The sequence below is a fragment of the Aplysia californica genome, unplaced genomic scaffold (genome assembly GCF_000002075.1).
Source record: "Aplysia californica isolate F4 #8 unplaced genomic scaffold, AplCal3.0 scaffold00359, whole genome shotgun sequence".
Lineage (NCBI taxonomy): Eukaryota > Metazoa > Mollusca > Gastropoda > Aplysiida > Aplysiidae > Aplysia > Aplysia californica.
In genome coordinates, this window is record NW_004797629.1 from 129,225 (window position 1) to 129,532 (window position 308).

Consider the following 308-nt stretch of genomic DNA (forward strand, 5'->3'; position numbering starts at 1 on the left):
GGGGAAGAGGGGTCAGATAGGATGTAGCCTTTTTGTACGGCTGAGTGTTTTTTTTACGGATGGTTGTTTCAGCAAGTTTAACTGTATATAAATATGTAAATATATGTATACATACATGATATAATGAATGTAAAATCGGTTCATTCTTTTTTTAATTACCCTGTATATATTATACAGAATTCCTGCGAGCTCATGTGACTTTACACAGTTGCAAGCACCATAAAACTATTACCAAACATAAACATTTCAGATGATTTTAGCACCGCCCTTACAAAATACAAAACGAAATGTGAGCATTATAAAGATAA